Below are 27,609 nucleotides of genomic sequence, written 5' to 3'. Positions count from 1 at the left end.
TGACACTATCTAAAACTATGGAGTAATTGGAAGGATATTAAGAAACAAGTCCCTATACCTCATTAAACACTACATGACAATGTATATAAAGTATGGGACATGTGGTAAGAGATTGAGAAACATGTCCCGTTATCTCATTAAACACTACATGATTCTGTAGAAAAAGTATGGACCATGTGGAAAGAGACTGAGAAACATTAATTGTTACATGACACTGTTCGTACAAATGTATGAAATAGAAAGCTTAATTTAACATAAAAAGCTCATAGTTTTGACGATCCTCACAAATTAAACAAAAATAGCATACAGCAAAACCCGGTGTGATTTAGGATCTTTCAATAGCATCATTTATGATGAGTGTACTTGATAAGAACTCCATTAATAATGATTACTAATTGAGGCAATATTGGTTCCACCTCTAGTTAATATTTAACTTTTACAATATTTATAGTCCTTGTCAAATGCTCCAACGCTGAACACATTTTTTAAAAAAGGTCAATTCTCTGCATCACATGGTGTCAGACAGCGCTTCACTGAGAAATATCTGGGACCGAAATCTCTATGTGGGTTCATTCGGCAGTAGGTGCAGCTTTGACTGGTGTTCCACACTCAGTGAGTTCACTTACACCCCAGACTCCGATACACTCTATTCTAACAGTGACCGCGCTCTACTTCCAACAGTCTCTGTTTGAAACATCGGCTGGAATATCATCTCCAGTCTGCTCTGTCTGTACGAGAGCCGCAGGGAACAAAATAACAATAACTGGTGCGGAGTTTGTGCTCGATTTCGGTTTAAAATCTAAATTTGACACAAAGATCCTCTGAAAATTAAAGTAAGTTTTGATCAGATGCAATATATAATACACATATTTACTGTCACCGACAGAATTGAACAATTGTTTCCAATTTGAAGTTGATCAAACAAACAACCCAAAATATGTATTAAATTAAAATTCTACAAATTAACAGAAACATTTCAATATTCACTTCACTTCACTTCATTTCATACGATCCCAATGAATGACATATTTGAATCAAATATGCCCATTATCTGTAAATTGATTTTCATCAACACGCGATTTGTGAAAATGATTCAGGGAGTGGGGTACATTTCATGATTTTTCTCCGTTCTATGATTTACAGAAAATGTTCTTTAAGCTATCTATAAAACAGGATTTTAGTTTCCAATCAGTTTTATAACATCAAATAAATCACGGTAACATATTTCGTTAAACGTACAATGCATCTGATAATGTTACCCTGTCAGTAAACCAGGCTTTGTTAATGATCGAGATTAATAAATATAACCAAACACACACTGGAAACTGAGAGAAACTGAATGAAGTCATCGACCGACAAACTCAGCAAAGGTTATCGAGCAGTTGGAAGGAGATTGAGAAACCAGTCGGGATACCTTATTAAACACTACCTGATATTGTATAAAAACATGGGCATGTGGAAGGAGACTGAGGTACGTTAATTATTACGTGACACTGTTAATACAAATGTATGAAATAGAATGATTAATTTCAGATAAAATGTTCATAATTTTGAAGGTCATCAGTGACTAAACAACAATAAGCACACTCCCGGACAGTGTGGAAATTTCAGGAACATATTTGTTTGGAGAGTAAACTTAACAATGATTGTACTGATAATGAATTCAAATTGAACAATATTGGTTCCACGTCTAAGTAGTATTTATCTTAACAATATTTAAATTCCTTCTCCAACCCTCTAATGCTGAATAATCTAGTTAAAATAGTTCAGTTCACTGTACCACACGCGGTTAGACAGCACTTCTGCTGAGAAATATCTGAGACAGAAATGTGTGTGCGTGTTCAGTCGGCAGTAGGTGCAGCTTTGACTGGTGTTCTACACTCAGTGAGTTCACTTACACCCCAGACTCTGATACACTCTATATTGCATCTGATCAAAACTTACTTTAATTTTCAGAGGATCTTTGTGTCAAATTTAGATTTTAAACCGAAATCGAGCACAAACTCCGCACCAGTTATTGTTATTTTGTTCCCTGCGGCTCTCGTACAGACAGAGCAGACTGGAGATGATATTCCAGCCGATGTTTCAAACAGAGACTGTTGGAAGTAGAGCGCGGTCACTGTTAGAATAGAGTGTATCGGAGTCTGGGGTGTAAGTGAACTCACTGAGTGTGGAACACCAGTCAAAGCTGCACCTACTGCCGAATGAACCCACATAGAGATTTCGGTCCCAGATATTTCTCAGTGAAGCGCTGTCTGACACCATGTGATGCAGAGAATTGACCTTTTTTAAAAAATGTGTTCAGCGTTGGAGCATTTGACAAGGACTATAAATATTGTAAAAGTTAAATATTAACTAGAGGTGGAACCAATATTGCCTCAATTAGTAATCATTATTAATGGAGTTCTTATCAAGTACACTCATCATAAATGATGCTATTGAAAGATCCTAAATCACACCGGGTTTTGCTGTATGCTATTTTTGTTTAATTTGTGAGGATCGTCAAAACTATGAGCTTTTTATGTTAAATTAAGCTTTCTATTTCATACATTTGTACGAACAGTGTCATGTAACAATTAATGTTTCTCAGTCTCTTTCCACATGGTCCATACTTTTTCTACAGAATCATGTAGTGTTTAATGAGATAACGGGACATGTTTCTCAATCTCTTGCCACATGTCCCATACTTTATATACATTGTCATGTAGTGTTTAATGAGGTATAGGGACTTGTTTCTTAATATCCTTCCAATTACTCCATAGTTTTAGATAGTGTCATGTAGCATTTAATGAGATAGCGGGACATGTTTCTCAATCTCCTTCCACATGTCCCATGCTCTGGTAGTTTTGTGTAACAAATCCTGATTTTGTTTGTATATTTAACTTCGGCAGATAGCGATCAGAGCACTTTGTCCTGTTCTTGTCAATATTCGATGCGTGTTTGCTGATTTTCTAACCATTGTAACGTTTATCCAAGCACTAGTTAAGGGCTATGGAGATATTTTGTTTGAAATTACTCTTTGCGCTGTTAACGCTCAGAGTCTGGATTGTTTGGCGTGAGCTCCCTCTGGTGTTTTACTGGAGGTTTTAACCTACAATTAAAGATTTTCTATTCAATTGCTTCTTAAACATAACAGGAACTCATTTAATTGTGAAAGCTGTTCAAGTCGGACTTGAAATCATTTAATATAAAATAATTATTTTGATTCTTGACAGGCCTGATAGTCTGACATGAGAACAATTTTCTTATAAACACTCTCTAGTGACTCTATTTTGTAATCTCAAAATGACCAATTCTAACAGAAGCGTTGAGTTTTTAACGTTTTTGAGTAAATACTGAAAGAATTTTCCCACTAGTCTGTCAATGGTTAACAATAAAAGATGAATTTGCAGGACAGCAGAGTGTTGGGAAGGACTGCAGAGGCTCTCCTGGAGTGGAAGTTTGTAACGCTCTGTCAACATTACAGAGCCCGGGCCAAAACGAGACCAGAGAGATTCTGTTTGGAAACTGCTCTCATTCAAGAATTCTTGACAAACGCAGCTGAGGACAGGAATCGGTGTCACGTTGTCTGTAATATATAACCGGGAGAATAGAAAGAGACCTGGAGATCTGTGGGACACAATATCATCAGGGGGGTTGGGAGCAGGTTAACAAACTGGCTGCATTTCAAAAAGCAGCAAATTAACCAGTAAACGAGAGGACCATTAACCGAACATCATTAACGGGTAAAATGATGAACCAATCGGCGAGGACAGTTTACAAGAGAATTCGCTCAGCAGGAACTTAATGAGGAACGCCCAGCACGGAGATAGGAGGTGGGAACCCGCCTGACAAACGGCTCATTTTGTTTTGTTTGGCGAATTTAGAAATAAAATGAGTAGCAGAAACTTCCAATTACAACTTTATTGAAACTTTGAAATTTCCACGTGGAAAACATTGGTTTAAAATAAAAGAGATGAAACGCATCACACAATAAGATTATCTGTAACATAATTTCAATCATATTTATGTTCCATCATGAACTTTGCATGGGAATCCTTTACCTCGCTATCTAATATCACTGTGAGAGAGCCCTCAAATTCGGCTGCTTCACGACAATATGCCATCCGTGTTCCAGACCAATGGATCCACCACAAACCCAATTCACGTATGGACCATGGTCAAGCAAGGTTGTGTTATCACAGCAACGCTCTTCTCAATCTTCCTTGCTGCAATGCTCCATCTCATCCTCAGTAAGCTCCTCGCTGGAGTGGAGCTAATCTACAGAACAAACAGGAACTGTTCAACCTCTATCACCTCCAGTCCAGGTCCAAGGTCGTCCCATCCTCTCTCATCGAATTACATTATGCAGACAATGCTTGCTTCTGCGCACACTCTGAGGTCGAACTCCAAACCATCGTAAACACCTTCACTGAAGCGTACGTGAGCATGGGCCTTACCCTAAACATCAGTAAGGCAAAGGTCCTCTATCAACCTGCACCCGCCACACAATACTGCTCCCCGATTATCAAAATCCATGACGACGCCTTGGACAACACGGGCCACTTTCCGTACCTCGGGAGCCTACTGTCAACAAGGGTAGACATCGATGACAAAGTCCAACACCGCCAGTGCAGCCTTCGGTCGCCTGAGGAAGTGAGTGTTTGAAGACCAGGACCTCAAACCCAGCACCAATCTGACAGTCAAAAGAGCAGTAGTGATACCCGCCCTCCTGTATGCTTCAGAGACATGGACCATGTACAGAAGGCACCTAAAAGCACTGGAGAATTACCACGAATGCTGCCTCTGCAACATCCTGCAAATCCATTGGCAGGATAAAGGCACCAACGTCAGTATTCTCGCTCAGGCCATCATGCCAAGCATCGAAACTTTGTCCACGCTCTATCAGATCCGATCGACGAGCCAGGACGTCCGCATGCAAAATACGAGACTCCCAAAGCAAGCGCTCTACTCGGAGCTCCAACACGGCAAGAGAGCCTCAGGTGGGCAGAGGAAACACTTCAAGGACACGCGCAAAGTCTCCTTGAAAATGTGCAACAATCCCACCGACACCTGGGAATCCCTGGCCCAAGACCGCACAACGTTGAGGAGAAGCATTCGGGAGAAGCAGGTCCATCACCACCGCCATCTCTGGGCACCTACACACTGGTAATAAATGGGGCCCGAGCACCGTCACCACAAGGAGAGAGTGCACCCAGGGGTCAGTGTGTGTTTGTGTGAAAATCATTCTCGATAAACTGTAGGCACTTTACAAATGTCAGGTTGCTGCATAGATTGTATTTGCGGTTTTATAAGGAATGAAGAACAGATGAAATCACAGATCCCGGTATCAGTTCTTTCGCAAATTGATGGGAAATTTTACCGCGCAGTTCTTTGTATTTGTGACTTTTCTTTCTGACAGTTTTATCCATTTCTTGCCCTAGCGAACTCTAATTCTTAATGTCTTATTTCAGGCAGACCCGGGAACAGTCAAGCTCACCCGTCAGGTAATCGCCTTTTATTTTCACGTTATCTGGAATCTCTCTGCTCTGATCCATCCCATTGAATATTAAGGCTGGGTGACAACCTCAGGGTCTTTTTGATCACCGATTAACCAGCTCCTCGTGTGTCCCTCGGACAGGAAGAGTGTTTCCCGCGGACTGTTACTAAAGATCTTTAATCCCAGGCGAGAGGCGGCTGCTGCCTTCATGCAGAGCGACAATAAACGGGGTCCCTGAAGGGCAGAGTGTGAAGGGCCGGCTCCACTGACACTGCTGCTGGTCCCACAGCAGCTCTCACTTTCCACCTCACCAATCAGTGCTGACATTAGGATCACATGACCATCCAGCCCCGCCTCTTCCTCTACTGTCTCCGGGGATTGGGGGGAATTTCTTCCAATCCTGACTGGGGCTGTGCTCTCACTACGTTCGGCCAATCGGTACTGACCATGATGGACAGCTGACCATTGCAGCCACGCCCATCTCCCGACCTCTGGAGGCTGGAATATATTCTGAGCCAATCGCCACCCGGCCCCGTGGGTGCCGCTCTGGTGCTGGGAACTTCCTGCTGACTCCCGGTTCCCTGCTCGTTCACACCGTTTATTAATATTTCCCTCTCCCTTTTGCCATGTTTAATATTTACTTACTCCGGGTTTTATTCGGGGTCTGGACACAGTCTGATGTTCCCATTGATTCCTCACATGGTCCCTCTGGCCTGGTGAATGGGGGCGGTCCGTGCGCTGGTAGACTGCGGGTTTAATACACTCTAACCGCTTGATGTTATTTCTGATATTTTACAGAGACGGTGAAGCTGAGACTGGTGAATGGGGGCAGTCCGTGCGCTGGGAGACTGGAGATTCACAGTGGGGGACTGTGGATGATGATCTCTGGGACCTGCCGGACGCCGCTGTTGTGTGCCGGGAGCTGGGCTGCGGGGCCGTGCTGTCAGCACCGTGCTGGGCTCACTTTGGGGAAGGGTCCGGACCCATTGTGACGTATAATGTTCGGTGCGGCGGGACCGAGGCCGCTCTGCGGGAGTGTGATTCACCTCCATGGGATCACTATTCCAGGTCACACTCCGATGATGCCGGCGTCATCTGTGCAGGTAAAAATCTTTCTTCTGCCTCTCATCTCCCGCCGCCTCTGATTGTTTCCGGAATAAAGCGGAAGTAAAATAATCAGCGGGTGTCCGTCCCCGGAAAGCGAGAGATTATAATTGCAGTATTCCCCGGTTATTATTAATGTTATATTATTAACATTAGGATTAATGTTTGTGTTATTATAATATTACTGTTATTTTATACAATAAACACCCCCACCGGGAGCAGTAAATAGCTGACACTCGGCACATTAACAATGCAGACAGAACAAGTTTCCATTGAGATTTGCCCCAAAGCCGCAGTGAATGAGCTGACCCGCTGGAAATGTCACAATCTCAATCCAACTCTCCATTCTCAACCCAACAGCCGCTACCGGGCATGCGCCGTGAGCCCGGCTCTGCGCCTGCGCTCATCGCTTGTTGTGCGATCTGATATTTTCCACAGACTGTGAATCTGAGACTGGGGAGGGAGGTTTCTCAGCCTCGGGGAGCCTGGGCAATGGGTCCGCGGTTACTGTGGGCAGCACGGGAGGAACTACACAGTAAGATCCCACAGCTGCCTGTACATTCCCATTCATTTCGAGTTTTGATAAATATTGAGAAGATAAAAAGGACAGAATCTTAGACAAATGGCTCCAATAGGAAGTTCAGGGGAAACAAATTTACCCAGAGAGTAGTTCATTTGTGACCCGCTTATATTTATGGCTCCGAGTTTTGCTCACCCCACAAGTGGAAACCTTCTCTATTCTACCCTATCAAATGCTGTCATTTTCTTAAATACCACAATTAAGTCACCCCCTCAGCTGTCTTTTTTCTAGCTTGTTCAATCTTTCCTGATAGGTATTGCCTCTCAGTTCCAGAATCATCGTTGTAAATCTTTATTTTCTCAGTGCCTCTTTATCCATTTTATAAATTGGAAACCCGAACTGTGCACAGGATCGGACAAAGTCAACATACATTTCCAAAGGGTAAATCATGCTTGACTAATCCACTGGAATTTTTTGAGGATGTAACTGGTAAAATAGATAAGGGAGAACCAGTGGATGTGGTGTATTTGGACTTTCAGAAGGCTTTATATAAGGTCCAGCATAAGTGGTTAGTGTGTAAAGTTAAGGCACATGGGATTGGGGGGCAAGGTACTGACTTGGATAGAGAACTGGTTGGCAGACAGAAAGCAAAGAGTTGGAATAAACAGGTCTTTTTCCGAGTGGCAGGCAGTGACGAGTGGGGTACCACAGGGATCGGTCCTTGGACCCCAGCTATTCACAATATATATTAATGGTCTAGACAAGGGAACTAGATGTAATATCTCCCAGTTTGCAGACGACACAAAGCTGGGTGGGCGTGTGTACTGTGAGGAGGATGCTGAGAAACTCTAGGATGATTTGGACAGGTTGGGTGATTGGGCAGAAGCATGGAAGGTGCAATATAACGTGGATTAATGTGAGGTTATCCATTTTGGTCGCAAAAACAGGAAGAGAGATTATTATCTGAATGGCAATAGATTGGGAGAAGGGGAAGTGCAACGAGACCTGGGTGTCCTTGTGCACCAGTCGCTGAAGGTGCGCATGCAGGTGCAGCAGGCGGTTAAGAAGGCAAATGCTATGTTGGCCTTCGTAGCGAAAGGGTTTGAGTACAGCAATAAGGATGTCTTGCTGCAGTTGTACAAGGCCTTGGTGAGACCACATCTTGAGTATTGGGTGCAGTTTTGGTCGCCTTAGCTGAGGAAGGATGTTCTTGCCATGGAAGGAGTCCAGCGAAAATTCACCAGGCTGATACTTGGGATGGCAGGAATGACGTATGAGGAGAGATTGGATCGATTGGGCTTGTACTCGCTGGAGTTTCGAAGAATGAGTGGGGATCTCATCGAAACTTATAAAATTCTAACAGGACTAGACAGACTAGATGCTGGAAGGATGTTCCCGATGGTCGGGGAGTCCAGAACCAGGGTTCACAGTCTAAGGATAAGGGGTAAGCCATTTAGGACAGAAATTAGGAGGAATTTCTTCACCCAGAGAGTGGTGAACCTGTGGAATTCTCTACCACAGAAGGCAGTAGAGGCCAATTCATTAAATATATTCAAGAAGGATTTGGATATATTTCTCAAGGCTAAAGGGATCAAGGGATATGGGGAGAAAGCAGGGACCGGGTACAGAATTTGGATGATCAGCCATGATCGCATTGAATGGCGGAGCAGGCTCGAGGGGTTCCTATCTTCTATGTTTCTATGTTAATCTAAGTATGGTTCAACCAAAGTTCTATACAAGTCAAACATAACTATTCTCCCTTTCAATTCTGTCCCTCTAGAAACAAACCCCAGGGCTTTGTTTGCTTTTTCTATGGCTTTATTAACTTGCGTCACTACTTTTAATGATTTGTGTATCTGTACCTCTAGATCCCATTGCTGCTCTACCCAATTTAGGCATTTACCTTCCAAGAAAAATGACTTATTGTGTTGTTTACTATCCATTCTGCTACTACCCAAACTCAAAGTGTTTATTTACACCAAATTCCCGAAATTTCACTCTAAAACAAAAGCAAAATACTCCAGCTGCTGGAAATCTGAACTAAAATCCGATAATGCTGGAAGCACTCAGCTGGCCAGGGAGCATCTGTGGAAAGACAGAATTAACGTTTCAGGTCGATGACATTTCATCATCACTAAAGCAAGATGGAATATTTGGGGGCAGCTGTTGTTATTGGGGGAACAATCCCTGTACAGAGATGGTAGCCATTCTCAAACGGAGTGGTCTGGGTCCCGCTGATCAAAGGGAACGGTCTGTGACCCGGTTATCAAAGGGAGCATGTAGAGGTTCTGGGTCGTTGCCAATTAACCCTTTCACTCTCAAGTTCCAAAAGATTCGACTTGACCCGTATTGGTGAGAGTAATTATATTTTGTTCAGTTTAAGTGAGATTTGATACATTACAGCATCTGAGCGGTAGTTAAACAAGGTGCAATCAAGATTTATATTTCCCGTTATGCCCTGGGTAGAAGACGCGATATCCAGGGTTCAACTCCAATCGGCCCTGGCCTCGAGGCTCGCCCGGCCGCTTGGTGTGACGCGTGTGGGTCCTCCAACAACCCGAATCCCTCCTCGGCTGGTCTAGAGGATGTTCCCAAGCTCTTCGCTGACTGTCTCTACAATCTATGTGTTTGAGAAACCCCCTTCTTATACTTCATCCCAGCAACGCCTCTGGGGAGCAGTTAACCCAATCACTGACTTACACCTGAAAGCCCCTGTGCAATTACAGGGATGCCCCGAACCTAATGATCCCGCCCGCCCCCGTCAGGCCCTCATCCCGTAACACCCTGACATCATCTGTTTTTGACCATCAAGACTCATGTCTGGGGTAGTTCTGGCAACACAAACGGAACATGTCTCCATAGGCTGAGATGTGGTGTCCTTGCTGTTTGCCTATGTTTTTAATTCACTGCAGCTACCAGAACATTCCACAAAGTGGCAGCCACACAGGACCTTGCTAGTTGTGTTCCCACAGACACGCTGTCTGTTCTTATTATTATGTTTGCTGAGAGGCACTTTTAAAAAGTTAATCAATGGAGGCCCAGCGCCTCGGTTTATTCCATTTTAAAATCTAATCAGGTCTACCCATGGCATATTACATCAGGATTTACAAGTATAGTTATAATCACGGTTTACAAGTATGGTTATAAATGAAGCAATAACACTATGAAATCTTTAAACTAGAATGCATAATATAATCATTGATTTAGTTCATTTCAGTAAGAGAAAATAAAAATGCGGATTTCCCAGGATTAACACAATCTGTCTGGGACCCGGTTATCAAAGGGAGCAGTCTGGGTCGCGGTTCTCAAAGGGAGCGGTCTGGGTCCCGGTTATGAAAGGGAGCGGTCTGGGTCCGGTTATGAAAGGGAGCGGTCTGGGTCCGGTTATGAAAGGGAGCGGTCTGGGTCCGGTTATGAAAGGGAGCGGTCTGGGTCCGGTTATCAAAGGGAGCGGTCTGGGTCCGGTTATCAAAGGGAGTGGTCTGGGTCCGGTTATCAAAGGGAGCGGTCTGGGACCCGGTTATCAAAGGGAACGGCCTGGATCCGATAGTATAAGTGTTGGTCGGAGTTAAGAGATCCTGTTTACTGAGAGCTGTGCTGACTGTGGATCTACGTTCCCCGAACTTAATCCAGGTAATTCGGTGTATGTGCTGAACGGTTACTCGCTGTTAGTGGAGGAGGTCGATGAGGGAGGATCGGGATCACTGCGGCTCCCTTCACATCGGCACTCTCTGTCTCAGTTAAACAGGAACCGAGGGGAGAGCGAGTGGGGAAGAGAGAGAACATGGCTGGAAATCTGCACTCCGGCCCGTGTTTTTCATCAATCATGGTCACTGTAGTCGTCGTCTTGTGAGGACATTTGCTGAAGTGTTTGATTAAATGAATAAGTGGTTATGGGAATTTCACTGTAAAACTTTAAATCTGATGTTAGAGACCGGTCCCTATATGGCGATGTAATATTATTAATTGAGCTTGCATCTACTGCTTTTTGTGGGAAGGAGTTCCACACTTTTACCAACCTTAATGTGAAGAATTGTTCCTGAACTCTATTGAATGGCCTGGCTCTGATTTAAAGGTTCTGTCCCCTGGTCCCAGACTTCCCGCCAGTGGAAGAAGTTTCTCTCTATCTGTCCTACCAGTTCCTTTCAAAATTCTATAAACACCATTTAAATTTCCCCTTAACCTTCTAAACTTCAGTTAATACAAGCCTGGTTCATGTCATCCCTCCTCATAATTTAACCCTTGGAGCACTGGCAGTGTTCTGGTGAATTTGCGCTGCACTCCTTCCAAGGCCAATATCTTCGTTCTGTGGTGCGGTGCCCACAACTGTACCCAGCTCTCCAGGTGTGGGGTAACCAGGGCGCTGTATAGCTGTAGGTAAACCTCCTCCCATTTAAATTTTAGCCCTCTAGATATAAAGGCTAACATTCCATTAGCATTTTTTATTATGTTTATGTAACTGACCACTGCAGTTTATTGATCTGTGTACACGTACCCCTCAATTTCTTTGAGCCTTCAATGTTTCTACCTTTTCACCATTTAGAAATTCACGGCTCTATCTGTTTTTGATCGAGCGTAGTTCTTGGCCTTGATCCTCTGATGCCCAATCAGCGAACAACAGCAATCAGCAAACAAACCGAATGCTCAACTATGTAAGCAAAAGAGTGCAGGGCCAATCAGGGTGTCTGGATTAAACCGAACACAGCTCCATCCAGTCACGCCTTGTGCTGTGTGTATACATCCGGTCACGAGGCACAAGAGCTCAGAGTTAAACTAGACAGTGCTCTGTCCAGGACTCGCCTTGTGCACCGTGTATAGTTCCGGTAACCAGGTACGCAGGGACAATTAAACCCTGGAAGTGGTGTAGAGCCAAAACTGGAGTCAGATCTCTACAAACCGCTGTGCTGAATAATGGGCCTTGTAGCGGGAAGTGATCTGCTGGAGGCAGTAAATGGGGCGAAATGGTGAATCTGAGAAAAGAAAACTTTAATTTGAACATGTCAATACAACAAGGTGTGAAATACTGAAGGGAGAGAAAGACAGACTTAGGACTGGTGTCCGGATATTCTTCTCACAGAGAGCGATGGAGGACTGGTCTGGAATCTGGTGTAGATTGATTGAGGAAAATAGAATCATTGAAAAGGCAGATGCGAAAAGCCGTCTTTAGGGTCATTCTGGGTTAATGCGCTCTACCGGCTCCAACCGTCATCATCAAACGGATGCATCGTGTGTTGTGTAAAGGCAGTGTGTGCCTGGAGGGAGGCGGGGTGGTCGGGAAATTCTCCCCTCGGTGTCCTTCAGTTACAGGGTGAAAGCGAGGGCGCCCTCTGCCGGCCCATCTCGGCCTCTGCTTTCTGAAGGAGAACATGGATGCGGCCCGCAGAGGAGCGAACCCAAAGTGGGTGCAGGGATGCAGAGATTGCTTGACTTCGATTTACTCTTCTCTCTCTATCGATACTTTGCCGCGTTCTCTCTGCTGATACAGTGCGTGTTTGTAACATCAGAGTGACGGCCACTGGGTAAGGTACCAACAAATAAAGCAATATTATAAAAAGCCAGACAGTCACATTATAACCAATAGCGTTAGAGGAAAAACAGCATCATCGGTATTGGACCAGAATGGAACCAATCTGAGAACCAATAGTGTCAGATCTGTCATTAATCAGATGTGTATTCATTTGTAAATATTTTATGGTGAATATCGTGAGTATTGTGATTATTATGATTATTCAGATCACAGATTTCCTAGACTAGTATCCGGAGACTCCCCATGCTCGGGCAGACTGGAGGTCCAGTACGGTGAAACCTGGGGAACAGTGTGCGACCTTCACTGGGATTTGAATGACGCCAATGTGGCCTGTGCTCAGCTTCAGTGTGGAGCCGCGGTGTCCGTGCCAAGAGGGGCTTATTTTGGAGAGGGCACTGGACTTCTACGGAGTGATGTCTTTGAATGTACAGGCAGCGAGACAAGTAAATCACCACCAGTGCACCCACAGGAACGATGCCAGTGTGATCTGCTCCGGTGAGTACAGACTTACTGAACAACAGACAACTTCCTCCTTAATATTGGGAAAACTGAGGAAGGTGACATTCCTGTGTTTCTCTCTAACAATATCATATATAAACTAGTCCTTACAGTTTACTATTATTGTTATAGGTCTGGCCGAACACGTCAAAATATCCGCAATAATTTGTCAATAGAAAGTTTCTAAACTTAAAGGTTTCTTCTGAAGTAAGCAGATTTGTTGCTAGTTTATTTACCGCCTGCACTGAACGTATTTTTCTCTTAGACAGTTGATGTCACAATCGGTGTCTAACAACTCGCTAGTCGCGCACTGTCTCATTAAACTTGTGCACACCTCATAGACCATCACGGTAGGTTCATTAATAGGACACCGCCTCATTCACTACGGGTTATCATCATTAATCACACGCTGACATCATTGACCGAGAACATCGTTCAATGTACTTTGACTCATTAACAAATTACAGACTTTATTAACTACAGGTTAACTTAAGTAACAACTCAGAACCCTTGCTAAAAATAAGCTGACTTGATGAACTGTGCATTGACGTCATTAGTTTGGTTCCTTTTTTGTTAACCATCCCTTGATTCTGACTTGATTTGTCGTGCACTGATGTTATGGGCGGTCGATTGTCCTCGTTGCCCAAACACGGACTTTCTGGTCCCTTCACTGCGCTCCTTACCCATCCGCTGACGTCATTAAACCGACACTGTCCTAAACCCCGGGCACCATTTCCATTGCTGATGCTCCTGTGTGATGGTGCCTGCACTGCGGTCATTAGCCCGACATTCACTTGATTAACAGCGCAATGATGTCACCAGCCGTGCACCGTCAACTTTACCGGTACACTGACTTAGGAGACCCGCACTGAACTTCTCAGTGGTGCAGTCACTTTAATTAGCATCAATCGTAGTAACAAGACACTGATCACTTATCTCATTAACTGTTCACTGACCTAGATAATTGACCATTGTCCCCAAAAGTCGGACATTGACTTCATAAACGCGCATTGACCTAATTAGATACTTTGATGTGAACACCAGGCCCCATTAATTGTACCACATGGCAATAGCATTTCGACCCACCCTGTCCAGAGTCACACTTACTGAACAGCAAGGTATCAGGGGGCGGCTGTACTCCCGCACTGGTCAGTACAATCAGGCCAGAGGGAGAAGATTGGGCAGTTATATTATGGAATCAATTCTCTTTACTCCCCACAGCTGATATGATGGGAAACAAATCCATATGATCATAAATAGGTGATTCCCTACCTCTAGCCTGTTCGGTCATTCTATTAGATCATGACTGATATGTATCTCAACTCTATTTATCTTCCTTTGAGCCATATTCCTTGCTACCCTTAACAAACAAGAATCTATCACAGTGTTGAACATTTCGATTGAACACAGCATGCAAAGGCTTTCCTTTAGGGAGCAGGTGGAGAAATTCCAGATTTCCACTACTCTTTATGTGAAAAGTTTCTTCCCAATTTCAGTCTTTGTCCCAACTATCGTCAGCTGCTTCATAAGTTGCCTTCCCTCCAACATAACGTCAGAAGTGGTGCTGTTTGCTGATGATTGCAGAGTGTTCAGCTCCATTCGCAATTCCTTAGATAATGAAGCAAGCCATGGCCACTTGCACCAAGACGTGGACATCATCCAGACTTGGGCTGATAGTTCACGAGTAACATTCCTGCCACACAAGGGTCAGGCAATGACCATCTCCAACATGACAAACTCTGACCACCTCCTCTTGATATTAATTGGCTTTACCATCGCCGATCCCCCACCATCAATATCTTCTGTGTGGCCTTTCACTAGAAACCCTACATGATCAGCCACATAAATGCCGTGTCTAATACGGCAGGTCAGATGCTGGGTATTGTGCAGCGAGTGGCCCAACTTCTGACTCCCCAAAGCCTCTCCACCACCGGCAAGGCTCAGGTCAGGAGTTGATAGAATCCTCTCTAGTTGGGTGCAGCTGCAACAATACTCAAGAATTCCGACACTATCCAGATGAAAGCCGTCCACTTGATTGCCTGCCCATCCACCACCTTAAACATCCAGTCCCTCCATCACTTTAAGCACTGTTGTCATTCTGCTGAATCTGCGCTGCAACACCTCCAAGGCCAATATATCTTTTCTGAAATGCGGTGCCCAAAACTGAGAGCAGTGCCCCAGTTTGTGTCTGACCAAGACTCGGTACAACTGAAACATCACTTCCTCACTTTTATATTCCAAGCCCGTTGAGATAACGGCCAACATTCCATTAGTTTTTCAGGAAGAGCTGTCAACTTTGAGTTATCACACAACTTCTTGGGGTCTTGCAGTAACTTTGATTGCGACAAAGAAATAACTATTTGATAAATTACGGAAGTGCGATAGTGGTGGATAAGCTTCCCCCATTTTCTATTTTGCCCCTTATATATACTAAAGGTGATTTACATTCTATTTGAATCTGTATTTGTTTCCAAAACAGGGAACCATGGACCACGATTGGTCGGTGGGGAGAACAGGTGCTCCGGCCGGGTGGAAGTGCTACACGGAGACCAGTGGGGGACTCTGTGTGATGTTTATTTCGGTTTCGAAGACGCCAGCGTGGTCTGTGAGCACCTTCAGTGCGGGGCAGTCACCGCAACCCCGGGAGCAGCTCACTTTGGGGAGGGAACCGGCCCAGTGTGGAAGGAGAACTACAGGTGCCGGGGGAACGAGTCCCGATTGTGGGATTGTCCGGTTTCATCCTGGGATCAGTTTAGCTGCTCACATGGAAATGACACCAGTGTCATCTGCTCGGGTGAGTCCACTCAGTGTATTGAACTGAAATACACCAACTGTTCTCCTGTCGAGCAGAGTCTCACACCAGTGGCACTATTTCTGTAAGTCACTGATTCACTCGTTTTACTGATCAAGATCACCTTCTTCCTCTGACACTAAGCGAGTCTGAGGTGTGTGTGTCGGTCGATTGGACTGAAGTGTATAAGCAATGAATCAAAGGCTTTCAATCCAGTGCACGTTTAATAAATACATATCTCGTGTTACGGTGTAAATCTTTGTAAATACAGAGCAACACCCAGCGTTCGCCACCAACAGCTATTGAAACGGCAAAAAGCCCCCGTGACCACTGCTATAGCACGAAAACACTGCACCAGTGTTGGGACCGTTATCAATGTTAGCGGTTCAAATATGAATCAACATAGAATTCTCCGCATAGATCAGCTGCATTTTCACAGAACATTCTGTTAATTTCTTGCCAGATAAATAGTGCGAGATGAGTTTTAATATCCATAAACTGCTCTGTCTCTCTGATTATTCACGAACTTTACGCACATCACAGTTATCCCGGTGTCCTGGAACACATTTATCCATCAACCAGCCCCACCTTATAACAGATTATATGGTCCGTTATCTCATTGCTGTTTGTGGGGACTGACTGAGCGCAAATCAGCTCTCGCGTTTCACACTTAAAACATCGCAACATGTGGACAGGAGGAGGCCCTTCAGCCCCTCCGGCCTGTCCCGCCGCTGTCGAAGTGACAACAAATCAGAAGTACTTCAGTGGCTGTGAAGAGCTTTGGGCCGTCCTGGGAAGCGCTCTATCAATTACACTTCTGTTTGTTTCTCTCCACATTAGCTGAACTGTGAGCAGCCAGAAGCTATTTTGTGCCCGTGCTCCTGCCTTTGATCACAGCTCGTATCAATAGCCGGCCTGGGCCGCCCTCCCCCAGTTAGTTTTTAGCCCCTTTCCCCAGATTAGCCTCCGGAAGCTGCTCGGCATCTCTCTAAAATCAATTCACTGAGAAAAGGTAATGGCGGAGAGGATCTGCCTACAAACCTTGTGGGTAATTATTACAGAAATATAATCATTAAAATTAACAATAACTGTCCGGGTGAGAGTTAGTAAATTATGGAATATTTTGGCTCAGTTTAACCGTTGCTCTCAATGTGTTTCTGTTTGTAGATGAAGGTTGGCCGCCGAGACTGACTAATGGGGGAAGCCGCTGTGACGGCCGAGTGGAGATTTACTACAACGGCAGCTGGGGGAGAGTGCGGGACAACCTCTGGGACCTAAATGATGCCAACGTGGTCTGCAGACAGCTGGGCTGCGGCTCTGCGATAGCCGCTTATAACTCTTCAAAGAACGGAGAGAGTGAAGGGCCCGTGTGGGTGAATGATGTCCAGTGTGAAGGAAACGAGTCTCAGCTCCGGAACTGCAGCTCATTCACATTGAATCCATCTCTCAATGACAGCATCGGCGTAGGGGTCCTGTGTTCAGGTGAACAAATGGTTCAATTTTACAGAACCATCAAGGGGAATATCAAATCCACTGAGAAAAGTGGTAAATTGGTCACTTGTTCCTCGGTGTCTCTACACCAGTTATTTAACTCAGGGGATGAGCGAAAAGCGAGAGGACACGGGCAGAACTGGAAAAAAACGAGAACTTGCATTTATATAGCGCCTTAAACGAAAGACAACCGTCGTAAGGTGCTTCACAGGAAGAGAGATGAAGGTATTAGAACAGGCGACTAAAAGCCTGGCCATTTGGGTAAGATCAAGAGCTGGTTATAACCAGGAGAGGCGGAAGGTTTAGGGAGGGAATTCCTGATCTTGGGACCAAGACGGAGAAATTCACGGCCGCCAATTGTGGAGGGAGGAAGTGAATGATGCACAAGAGGCCACATTTGCAGAAAAGTAGAGTTCCCGAAATGATTAGGGCTGGAGGCGGTTATAGTGATATTTGAACCTGAGGATGGTAATTTAAAACTGGAGTCTTTGCCGGACAGGAAGCCAATGCAGAGCAGTGAGCACAGGGATGCTGGTGAGTGTGACTTGGTGCGGGTCAGGATATCAGGAGTTTTCGGGTGAGCTGAAGGTTATGGAGGGTGCAGGATGGGAGGACGGCGTTTCAGCAGCAGATGGGCCGAGGCAGGGACGGAGATGAGTGATGATACAGAGGTGGAAGTCGGCGGTCTTTGTGACGGAGAGCACGTGGGATTGGAAGCTCAGCTCGGCGGTCAAATGCGGCCGAGTTTGCAAATCAGTTCCATTGTGCAGCATAAACGTGCAGACAGATGTGCTGGAGATTCACTGGTCTAAGTTCCATTATGTTGTGTATAAGTATGGAAGGATGTTTTGGCATGGACTGGTCTTAGTGTTATTACACAGCATGTGAATGTAGACAGACATTCTGGGCCTGAAATGGTGTAAGTTCCATTATGCTGTACGTACGTTGCATTCTGCAGTATGCAGTGTGCAGCGGAAGTGATAAATAAAGCTGTGGATAAGTCTATAAGCTAGTATTACGGGGGGAGGAATCTGGTGAAATTGACATAAGCCTGAAGATAAAAGAAAGAGGAGGTGTGAGTGAATGTCAGACCAAGGTAACCAATACGGGTAAGATTAACGGTTAGGGAACAGATACACTTATAGAACAGAATTATAAATTGATTGTTAAAAATAAAATGAGTGGCACAATTAATAAAAACAAATTATATTGGCTGTACATCTATGTGCACAGCATTCCAAACCAAACGGGAGAACTGGAGGCAATAAATCGAACGATGGAGAAATGAATAGAATGTTATCCTGAAAGGATTAGGGGAAGTGGGGTGGGAGGAGGCTAGTGTGGAGCATGAATACCGGGTTGGACCCTTTGGGTCGAATGGCCTGACTCTGTGCTGTACATTCTGTATAATTCTATGTAATATGTAAGTGCAGACAGATGTTGCGGGATATAATATCATGTACCTGTCACAGACACATTAAAAGCACCATTTTCTTTAGCTGGAGAAGCAGCAATGTTTGGATTGAGTGATGAGATAAATGTATATTTGAAGTATAATCCTCCTGTATTGTTATCTAACAGGACAAGTGCAGTTAAGGTTGTCCGACGGTGGAAGCCCATGTGCTGGGCGAGTGGAGGTTTATTACAGTGGGACCTGGGGCTCAGTTTGTGATGATTCCTGGGACCTGGCCGACGCTAACGTGGTTTGCAAACAGCTGGGTTGCGGGAATGCGGTGGATGTGGAACTTCCTACTGCTTGTGGACCAGGCTCAGGCCCAGTTTGGTTGGATGAACTGAACTGTTCGGGAAACGAATCGTTTCTGTGGGAATGTCCCTCAGCGCCGTGGGGTAAACACGACTGTACTCATAAAGAAAATGCGAGGGTGGTGTGTTCAGGTAAGGGAGCTTTCTATCTGCTCATTTCTGCAGGGTTATATGCGAGGCTTTACTCGGGAGATTTTACATAGAATCTACAGCACAGAAACCGGCCATTTGACCCAAATGGTCTGTGCGATATTTTTGCTCCGCACGTGCCTACTCACTCCGTACTTCATCTAACTCTATCTCCATATCCTTCTGTTCAGTTTCCCTCATGTACATATCTAGCTTCAACTAAAGGCATCTACGCTATTCGCCTCAACTACTCTATGTGATAGCAAGTTCCACATTCTAACCACTCTCTGGGTAAAGAGGTTTCTCCTGAATTCCCTGTTGGACAAGCGGCTATTTTATATACAGATAACCTTGTTCTGGACTCCCCACAATTGGAAACATCTTCTCTATGTCCACCTACCTATTCCCTTCATAATTTTAAAGACCTCTTTTAGGACACCCTTCAGCCTTCTCTTTTCTAGAGGAAAGAGCCGCAGCCTATTCAGACTTATTTGATAGTTCTAAATTTTGCGTTCTGGTATCATTTTTGCAACTCATTATTTGCTCTTTCTCCAGTGCTTGTATGTCCTTTTTTAGACCAGTATACTATACATTACTCTAAGTGGGTTCTAAACCAAGTTTCCATACATGTTTTAAAGTAATTTCAAAAATAACAACAGAAAATGCTGGAAAAACTCAGCAGGCCAGGCAACATCCATGGAGAGAGAAATAGAGTCAACGTTTCAGGTCGAAACCCTTTGTCAAGACTGAAAAAGCACAGGAAGTGAAACACATTAAGAGGCCAGGCTGGGAGAGAGCAAAAGAGAAGTGAAGAGACATTGAGAGGTATTGAAAACGAAACGAGATGGTGATAGGACTAGTGGAGACAAAAGACGGCTCTAGATTAGGGGGGAAGGGCCAAAACCAAAAGATGTGGATAAAATATAAGTTAAAATGTAATGGGGGCCGAGGTTATGATCTGAAATTGTTGAACTCGATATTGAGTCCGGAATGCTGTAAAGTGCCTAATCAGAAGATGAGGTGCTGTTCCTCGAGCTTATGCTGAGCTTCCGTGGAACATTGCAAGTGCCCGAGTACAGTGAGGTCTGAGTGGGAATGGGGCGGTGAATTAAAATGACAGGCGACCGGAAGATCGGGGTCACCCTTATGTACTGAACGGAGGTGTTCCAAAAAGCGGTCACCGAATGTGCGTTTGGTCTCCCCAATGTAGAAGAGACCACATCGTGATCAGCAAATACATTATACTAGTTTGCAAGAAGTACAAGTAAATCGTTGCTTCAGCTGGAAGGGCTGTTTGGGGCCCTGGACAGTGGGGAGTGGGGAGGTATAAGGGCAGGTGTTGCATCTCCTGCGCATGCACAGAAAGGTGTCGGGCGAAGGGGAATGGGTGCTGGGGATGATAGAGGGGTGGGCGAGAGTGTCTCGGAGGGAGCTCTCCCTGTGGAATGCTGAAAGGAGGGGGGAGGGGAAGATGCATTTGGTGGTGGGATCACGTTGGAGGTGGCAGAAATGGCGGAGGTTAATTCATTGAATGTGGAGGCTGGTGGGGTAAAAGGTGAGGACAAGGGAAGCCTATCGTGGTTCCGGGAGGGAGGGGCAGGGGCGAGGGCAGAAGTGTGGGAGATAGAATGGACACGGTCGAGGGCCATGTCAACCATGGTAGAGGGGAATCCTCGGTTGAGGAAAAAGGAACTGCCGCCGTGACATTGGCCATCTCCATTTCACTGCTGCCCTCACTAACTCCAACCTACCTCCCACTGAACTTGCAGCACTCCATTCTCTGATCCAACTCTGACATGCCATTAAACCTGCTGACAAGGGTGGTGCTGTTGTTGTTTGGCCAACTGACCTCTACCCAGCGGAAGCTGAACACCAACTCTCCGACACCTCATCCCACCTCCACCTGGACCATGACCCCACTACCGAACATCAAACTACCGTTTCCAAGGCGGTCACTGACCTCATCTACTCTGGGGATCTTCCCCCAGCGGCCACCAACCTCATAGTTCCCCAACCCTGCACAGCCCGCTTCTACCTCCTTCCCAAGACCTAGAAACACGACTGCCCTGCTAGACCCATTGTTTCAGCCTGTTCTTGCCCCACGGAACTTATCTCTTCCTATCTCGACTCTATCTTTTCTCCACTTGTCCAGTCTCTTCCCACCTACATCCACAACTCTTCTGACGCTCTCCGCCACTTTAACATTTTCCGGTTTCCTGGCCCCAACCACCTCCTTTTCACCATGGACGTACAATCCCTCTACATCTCCATCCCCCAACAAGATGGCCTGATGGCACTCCACTTCTTCCTTGAACAGAGTCCAGACCATTCCCCATCCACCACCACCCTCCTCTGACAGGCTGAACTTGTTCTCACATTGAACAACTTCTCTTTTGACTCCACTCATTTCCTCCAAATCAAAGGTGTTGCTATGGGTACCCGCATGGGTCCTAGCTATGCCTGCATTTTCGTGGGATATGTGGAACATGCTTTGTTCCAGTCCTACTCAGGTCACCTTCCTCACCTCTTCTTCCGGTACATTGATGAATGTATCGGTGCCGTTTCCTGCTCTTGCCCTGAGCTAGACAATTCCATTCACTTTGCCTCCAATTTACACCCTTCCCTCACCTTCACATGGTCCATCTCTGACTCTTCCCTTCCCATTTTGGAAGGGGAGGGTGAACAGCCAGTTGTAATGGTGCATATAGGTACCTACGAGGTAGCTAAAAAACGGGATGAGGTCCTAAAAGCTGAATATAGGGAGTTAGGAGGTAAATTAAAAAGTAGGGCCTCAAAGGTAGTAATCTTAGGATTGCTACCAGTGGCACGTGCTAGTCAGAGTAGAAATAGATGAATACATGGCTAGAGGAATGGTGCAAGGGGGGGGGATTCAAATTCCTGGGACATTGGAACCGGTTCTGGGGGAGGTGGGACTAGTACAAACTGGATGGTTTGCACCTGGGCAGGACCGGGACTAATGTCCTAGGGGGAGTGTTTGCTAGTGCTCTGGGAGAAGGTTAAAACTAAAATGGCAGGGGGTTGGGAACCTGAGCAGGGAGGCAGATGAAAGGGGATCAATTATAGAAGCAAAAGACAGGAAGGAGACAGGCAAAGGTGGCAGTCAGAGAAATCAAGGGTTTAAATCAAACATGGCAACAGTAAATAATAATTCTAAAAGGTCTAAGAGTGTTAAAAAACAAGCCTGAAGGCTTTGTGTCTTAATGCGAGGAGCATTCATAATAATGTGGATGAATTAGCTGCGCAAATAGAGGTAAACGGATATGATGTGATTGGGATTACGGAAACATGGCTCCAGGGTGTCCAAGACTGGGAACTCAACATCCAGTGGTATTCAATATTCAGGAAAGACAGGCGAAAGGGAAAAGGAGGTGGGGCAGCATTGCTGGTAAAGAGGGGATTAACACAATTGTAAGGAAGGATATTAGCTCTGATGATGTGGAATCTGTATGGGTAGAACTGAGAAATACCAAGGAACAGAAAACTTTAGTGGGAGCGGTATACAGACCCCCAAACAGTAATGCGAACATTGGGGATGGCATTAAATGGGAAATTAGAGAAGCGTGCAATAAGGGCACAGCAGTTATCATGGGTGACTTCAATCTACATATAGATTGGGCTAACGAAATAAGTAACAATACTGTGGAGGAGGAATTCCTGGAGCGTATACGGGGTGCTTTCCTGGACCAATATGTCGAGGAACCAACTGGAGACAAGGGCATCTTAGACTGCGTACTGTAGAGTCATAGAGTCATAGAGTCATAGAGTTATACAGCATGGATAGAGGCCCTTCGGCCCATCGTGTCCGTGCCGGCCATCAAGCCCTGTCTAATCTAATCCCATATTCCAGCATTTGGTCCGTAGCCTTGTATGTTATGGCATTTCAAGTGCTCATCCAAATGCTTCTTAAATGTTGTGAGGGTTCCTGCCTCCACAACCCTTTCAGGCAGTGAGTTCCAGACTCCAACCACCCTCTGGGTGAAAATGTTCTTTCTCAAATCCCCTCTAAACCTCCCTCCCTTTAACTTAAATCTATGCCCCCTAGTTATTGATCCTTCTACTAAGGGAAAAAGCTCCTCAGTATCCATCCTATCTATGCCCCTCATAATTTTGTACACCTCAATCATGTCCCCCCTCAGCCTCCTCTGCTCCAAGGAAAACAAACCCAATCTGCCCAGTCTTTCTTCATAGCTGAAGCGCTCCAGCCCTGGTAACATCCTGGTGAATCTCCTCTGCACCCTCTCCAAAGCGATCACATACTTCCTGTAGTGTGGCGACCAGAACTGCACACAGTATTGCAGCTGTGGCCTAACCAGTGTTTTATACAGCTCCATCATAACCTCCTTGCTCTTATATTCTATGCCTCGGCTAATGAAGGCAAGTATCCCATATGCCTTTTTTACCACCTTATCCACCTGTTCCGCCACCTTCAGGGATCTGTGTACTTGCACACCCAGATCCCTCTGCCCCTCCGTCTTGCCTAGGGTCTTACCATTCATTGTGTATTCCCTTGCCTTGTTAGTCCCCCCAATGTGCATCACCTTGCACTTTTCCGGGTTAAATTCCATTTGCCACTGTTCCGCCCATCTGCCCAACCCATCTATATCGTCCTGCAGACTGAGGCTACCCTCCTCGCTATTTACCACCCTACCAAGTTTTGTATTATCCGCGAACTTACTGATCATACCTTTTACATTCATATCCAAGTCATTAATGTAGACCACAAACAGCAAGGGACCCAGCACCGATCCCTGTGGTACCCCACTGGCCACAGGCTTCCAGTCACAAAAACAACCTTCGACCATCACCCTCTGCCTTCTGCCACTAAGCCAGTTTTGTATCCAATGTGCCAAGGCACCCTGGTTTCCATGGGCTCTTACCTTCTTGACCAGTCTCCTGTGCGGGACTTTATCGAAGGCCTTACTGAAATCCATGTATACCACATCCAGTGCGTTACCCTCATCCACACACCTAGTCACCCCCTCAAAAAATTCAATCAAATTAGTCAGACATGATCTTCCCTTGACAAAGCCATGTTGACTATCCCTGATTAATCCTTGTCTCTCCAAGTGGAGACTAATTTTGTCCCTCAGAATTTTATCCAATAATTTTCCTACCACTGATGTTAGGCTCACTGGCCTGTAGTTCCCCAGTTTTTCCCTACTTTCCTTCTTGAATAATGGTACTACATTAGCGGTTCTCCAGTCCTCTGGCACATCCCCTGTGGCCAGAGAGGTCCTGAATATATGTGTTAGGGCCCTCGCAATCTCTTCCTTTGCCTCACACAGCAGCCTGGGATACATTTCGTCCGGGCCTGGGGATTTATCCATTTTTAGGCCTGCTAAAACCGCCAATACCTCCTCCCTCTCGATGTTAATATGTTCGAGCATATCACAGTCCCCCCGCCCTATTTCTATGTCTACATCGTCCTCCTCCATAGTGAAAACAGATGCAAAAAATTCATTTAGAACCCCTCCTGCATCTTCCGGCTCCACACACAGATTGCCACTTTTGTCCCTAATAGGCCCTATTTTTTCCCTAGTTATCCTCTTACCCTTAATATACTTATAAAACATCTTAGGATTATCCTTTATTTTGCTCGCCAGTGTTATTTCATGGCCCCTCCTTGATCTCCTAATTTCTTTTTTAAGTATCCCCCTGCACTTTTTGTACTCCTCTAGGGCTTTCTCCGTCTTTAGCCTTTTGTATCTGCCAAAAGCACTCCTTTTTTTCCTAATCCATTCTCGTACATCCCCAGCTATCCAAGGTTCCCTGTGGTTTTTGGAACCACCCTTGACCTTTACGGGAACATGTTGCCATTGTATGATCTCAATCTCCCTTCTGAAAGCCTGCCATTGCTCCGATGCAGATTTTCCCACAAGTAGCTGATCCTAGTCCCTTTTGGCCAGATCCTGCCTTATCCTATTAAAATCGGCCTTCCCCCAATTTAGAACCTTTATTTCCGGCCCATCCCTGTCCTTAACCATGACATTTCCATATGTCATGAGAAAGGATTAATTAGCAATCTTGTTGCGCGAGGCCCCTAGGGGCGGAGCGATCAAAATGTGATAGAATTCTTCATTAAGATGGAGAGTGAAGTAGTTGACTCAGAGACTAGGGTCCTGAATTTAAATAAATGAAACTACTGTGATATGAGTTGCGAGCTGGGTAGAATCGATTGGGTGGATAGGCAATGGCAAACATTCAAAGATCGCACGGATAAATTACAGAATTTGTTCATCCCTGTTTGGCATAACAATAAAACAAAAAAGGTGACTCAACCATGGATAACAAGGGAAATTAAGGATAGCATAAAACCCAAGAGAGAACATACAAATTGGCCAGAAAAAGCAGTAAACCTGAGGACTGGGAGCAGTTTTGGATTCAGCAAAGGAGGAAAAAGGAATTAATCAAGAGGTTGAAATAGAGTATGAGAGTAAGCTTCAGTGAACATAAAAACTGACTGTAAAAGCTTTTATAGATATGTGAAGAGATAAAGATTGGTGAAGTAAAACATAGGTCCCTTGCAGTCAGAATCAGGGGAATTTTTAATGGGGATCACAGAAATGGCAGATCAATTAAATACATACATTGGTTCTGTTTTCAGAAAGGAGGACAATAATAACCTCCAAGAGGTGTCGGCGAACATAGGTTCTAATGAGAGGGAGGAACTGAATGAAATCAGTATTTGTAGGGAAATGGTGTTAGGGAAATTGACGCGATTGAAGGCCAATAAATCCCGAGGGCCTCATCATCTACATCCTAGGGTGCTTAAGGAAGTGGCCCTAGAAATAGTAGATGCAATGCTGGTCATCTTCCAAAATTCTATAGACTCTGCAACAGTTCCCATGGATTGGAGGGTAGCTAATGTTCCCCCACTGTTCAAAAAAGGTGGTAGAGAGAAAACGTGGAATTATAGACCGGTAAGCCTGACATCAGTAGTAGGGAAAATGCTAGAGTCCATTCTAAAATATATAATAGTAGAGCACTTGGAAAACAGTGACAAGATCGGACAAAGTCAACATGGATTTACAAAAGGTAAATCGTGCTTGACTAATCTACTGGAATTTTATGAGGATGTAACTGGTAGAACAGATGAGGGAGAACCAGTGGATGTGGTGTATTTGGACTTTCAGAAGGCTTTTGATAAGGTCCCGCATAAGAGATTAGCGTGTAATCTTAAGGCACATGGGATTGGGGGCAAGGCACTGACGTGGATAGATGACTGGTTGGCAGACAGGAAGCAAAGAGTTGAAATAAACGGTTTTTTTTCTGAGTGGCAGTCTGTGACTACTGGGGTACTGCTTGGATCGGTCCTAGGACCCCAGCTATTCACAATATATATTAATGATCTAGACGAGGAAACTAGATGTAATATCTCCAAGTTTGCAGACGACACAAAACTGGGTGTGTGTGTGTGCTGTGAGGAGGATGCCGAGAAACTCCAGTATGATTTGGACAGGTTTGGTGATTGGGCAGATGCATGGTAGATGCAGTATAATGTGGATACATGCGAGGTTATCCACTTTGGTGGCCAAAACAGGAAGGCAGATTAATACCTGAACGGCAATAGATTGGGAGAAGTGGCAGTGCAACGAGAGCTGGGCGTCCTTTTGCACCAGTCGCTGAAGGTAAGTATGCAGGTGTAGGAGGCGGTTAAGAAGGCAAATGGTATGTTGGCCTTTGTAGCGAGAGGGTTTGAGTACAGGAACAAGGATGTATTGCTGCAGTTGTACAGGGCCTTGGTGAGCCCACACCTTAAGTATTGTGTGCAGTTTTGGTCGCCTTATCTGATGAAGGATGTTCTTGCCATGGAGGGAGTGCAGCGAAGATTCACCAGACTGATACCTGGGGTGGCAGGAATGACGTATGAGGAGAGCTTGGGTCGATTGGGCTTATACTCACTGGAGTTTAGAAGAATGAGAGGGGATCTCATTGAAACTTATAAAATTCTAACAGGACTAGACAGATTAGATGCTGGAAGGATGTTCCCGATGGCGGGGGAGTCCAGAACCAGATGTCATATTCTAAGGATAAGGGGGAAGCCATTTAGGACAGAGCTGAGGAGGAATTTCTTCACCCAGAGAGTGGTGAACCTGTGGAATTCTCTACCACAGAAGGCAGTAGATGCCAATTCATTAAATATATTGAAGAAGGTGTTAGACATATTTCTTAAGGCTAAAGGGATCAAGGGATATTGGGGGAAGGCAGGGACAGGGTACTGAGTTTAGTGATCAGCCATGATCTCATTGAATGGCGGAGCAGGCTCGAGGGGCCAAATGGCCTAT

At 45.2% G+C, this 27,609-nt stretch overlaps 1 pseudogene; it reads left to right on the top strand.

Annotated features, from left to right (window-relative positions):
- Positions 1–861: 861 nt before the first annotated feature.
- The window catches only part of LOC147083915 (scavenger receptor cysteine-rich domain-containing protein DMBT1-like), a 32,331-nt pseudogene continuing 5,583 nt past the window's right edge, over positions 862–27,609 (top strand).

Source organism: Somniosus microcephalus, unplaced genomic scaffold, assembly GCF_052327205.1.
Source record: "Somniosus microcephalus isolate GS21.2 unplaced genomic scaffold, FLI_Smic_1.0 scaffold19, whole genome shotgun sequence".
Lineage (NCBI taxonomy): Eukaryota > Metazoa > Chordata > Chondrichthyes > Squaliformes > Somniosidae > Somniosus > Somniosus microcephalus.
This window is presented reverse-complemented; position numbering and strand designations above follow the sequence as displayed.